Below are 3,594 nucleotides of genomic sequence, written 5' to 3' on the forward strand. Positions count from 1 at the left end.
GGAGGGGAGTAGCTGGGGAGAGGAGGGTGGCACCTCGGAGGGAGGGTGGACAGGAGGGACAGGCCCAGGTGGTGAGGGGTCATGGCGGATTGCCCCTACAGGTACCAGCAGCACAGGGTCCTAGAGCACAGGGACAGAGATAGGGACAGGTACAGGGACAGGTGCTAGTATAGGCACAGGAGCAGGGACGGAGATAGGTACAGGGACCTAGACATGTACTGAGACAGGTACCCGTTTAGGCACTAGTACAGGCACAGGGGCAGGCACCCGTAGAGGGAGAGCCACAGGCAGAGGCAGAGGGTGGGGATCCAGCAGAGGATGAGATGATTGAGCTTAGGGAGATCTGCCAGGGCCAGGCAGATGAGATCCAGGATCTGGAGAGGGAGAGGGACCAACTCAGGATCAGGCTCAGGGATACTGAGCGGGAGAGGGATCAGGCGATTCAGTGCTACACGGAGGCTGAGACAACGCTGAGGGCAGGGAGGCAGGCGGCAGAGGATGCAGGAGTAGGCTATGCATATGTCCTGTGAGCCGGAGAGGAGATTTCCTACTGGAGGGACCTTTATTATGGTGCCATGCCAGCAGATCAGTGGGTGAGGAGCTTCCATAGACCATCACGGACAGCGACAGCTACGGGAGGGAGCCGGAGGAGACAGGCATCGAGTGGTGGGGTCATGGGTCCTCCACCACCACCAGATAGAGGGGATAGGCAGGGTGATCCTGGAGCGGGTCCTTCTAGGGCTCAGATTTCGTCGAGGCCAGGCGGCTCCGAGGGAGGGAGTTCATCATAGCCATAGAGGGCTCCCTTGTATCAGTATTTGTACCATTTTTGTATTGTAGACACCTGCGGGTGATTTTGTAGCCATATGATTTTGACATCATTGTATCATGACACTTTATATATATATATATATGAGATGATTCATCTTTGCGGCAGCTAAATGCATGTGTACCTATGTGATGATTTGTTTGATGATGTATGTTTCTATGTGATGGATACAAAAATGTATATGATGCAAATGCAATATTTTTGTTCTTTTATGTTTTATATATGATGTATGATGCAAATGTGAATGTATGTAATGCAGATGAATATGATAATGCAAATGTAAATTGTGCTAACAGGTGTTGCGTGTAGGATGTGATGCAGTTGTGATATCTATATGTATGTATGAAATGCTTATATGTGGTAATGCAGGTGCAAACTACATGAAATGCAAATGTTTTTGGTGTGTCATTATACTCAGTCATGTGATAGCAAGCTATGCGGACTCAAGAAGGACGATGGAAGTCAATCAAGAAAGGGGGATGAAAGATAGAAGATATGAACATGAAAGAGCTTCTTGTGCATTATCATCATTGGGCTTTATTATGGCAAGTAGGTTATGACAATCGAGGCATATGTTTGACCCAGAAAGTCATTGTACCCGTTTGCATGGAGATAAGACAGTCACGAACAAGGAATGCCCCAGTTCATACTAGACTCACAGTGTCCTCATATCCTTGGACAAGTCATAGCATTACTAAAAGACAATCCACAGACAGCAAATGCAAATAGGTGACGATACCCCATCCTCGCCTTTCTAGTCAAAGACATCTTGGAGATAGAATCTCTAGTCAAAGACATCCTGGAAAAGCTAAAAGACATGTCACCAAAAGATAAAATCAAAAGAAAACCAAGACTCGACACCAACATCCACTGTAGTCCTCAAGTTTAGTGTCTCTTGTCACTTGTATAACTCTTATTTGATTGTGGTCACAATGTTTACTTTCACAAAAAGGATAGATAGCACTGAACCATATGTTGTCTGAGTCTGTAGAAAGATTTGATTTGTTGAAGCCCATTGTTGCTGTTGTCTCATCTGAAACTGACTGAATCCATGAAACTAATACTTTATTGTGGAGAAGATGAAACTTTATTGCGGATCTGTGATGCCAATGTTGCTTTATTGTGGATTGTGCACGGATAGACTGAAGGAAGCTGGAAGAAACTGTACTTCTCGAAACATGTGATGTTCTTAGTTCCACACCCATCACTGGACGTAGGGTTTGCCTTAGCCACAGATAGGATCTAACTTATTATGGATGGAAAGGGAGGTTTATTATGAACGGCTAACCAATCTTGGGTAGATCAATAACAAGCCATGATGGGAATGGGGAAGTTTATTATGAATGAATAGGTTGTGAGTGTGTGCAAAGTGAAATGATGAAAGAGAATCCTGAAGGAGGGAGGAGCAATGTCTCTACGCATGGCGCTGGTGACCCAGTTTTCACCATGGTACTTGCCCAGGGCGCCACCGAAGTGGTTTTCACCATTGGACGAAATTATTTCTCTTTACTTTTTTCAATTTTTCAATGTTTTTTGTGTCACAAGGCGCCTGTTTGCTAGGTTTTCACCAAGTAACGATTTTTTTGTTTTTATAATTTTTTTGTATTTTTGAATTTTTTTTGATTTTTTTGTATTTTTGAATTAGGATATTCCGAAGAGCTATGTGTAGAACCTGCGAAGGTGCATGCTGTTGATAGGATCCTCCAAAGGTTCACCCTCTATAGTTGAGAGCTGATATGCCCCAGATCCATATGCTACTGTAACGATGTAAGGACCAAGCCAATTTGGTTCGAACTTGCCCTTCTTCTCTCTATCTTGTTGATTTTTGGGGTTTTCTCTAAGAACCAAGTCACCTACCTCAAATGTGTGAGGCTTGACTTTATAATTGTAACTGCAACGTTCCTTGACTGAATGATGTGTATCTTGAGTGACTGTCTTCCTTGATAAAGGAACTGAGATAGAATTACTAGTGTGTGGACTACGTAGGCCCATATGCGTGTCACCTGAAGAAGTTTGGGCATCCCTGATAACAAAGTCCTGCGAGGAAGCTCCATTAAAGGTCCGTGATGTATCGCTAGAAGGGGATGGATGTGTGGAACAAGTGGAAGAGTTATGAAGGCTTATGATTGTGAAAAGAAGTGAAAGTATGATAGCATGATGGAGACTTAGGATCAACAAGTATTCTTTTTTACTTGAAATTATGGAACTTTTGCCCCCAGTTATTTTGATATTAGGGGAGATCAACTCTTGTTCTTTTTTCTTCATTGGATTTTTATCCTTGACCTTGATTTTTGCAGAGTCCAATAGCTTTTGATTTTGATTTGGACTAAAGGACTTTTCTTTAATTTTGACTTTTAGATTTTTATTTTGAAGGCTTGATTTTTTATCCCCAATGAGTAAGGGCTTTTGTAATTCTTGTTGATCCAAGTCTGGAAGTGGAGTGGAAATGGAATGAGTGGATGAAATAGTAAGGCTATGTGAGCTCTCAAGAGGGTTGGCAATATGCTTAATAGATTCTTCGTTGGAACCACTCTTAGGACTATTGATATCAAGAGTTGCTCGCACCACTGGAGGAGATTTGCATTCAAACTTAGTAGCCACAACACTAGGTGGTTCACACCCAATTCCTTGGCATTGCAAATTGTTTGTAGGTTGCTCCTATTGACTGAATACCTTAGGAGATAGTGGGAGTTGCTCAACATGAAAGATATACTCACCACATCCCATGTCTTTAATCTTGAATTTTTCTTTTAGCTCTACCTGTT

Source organism: Cryptomeria japonica, chromosome 11, assembly GCF_030272615.1.
Source record: "Cryptomeria japonica chromosome 11, Sugi_1.0, whole genome shotgun sequence".
NCBI classification, from domain to species: Eukaryota; Viridiplantae; Streptophyta; class Pinopsida; order Cupressales; family Cupressaceae; genus Cryptomeria; species Cryptomeria japonica.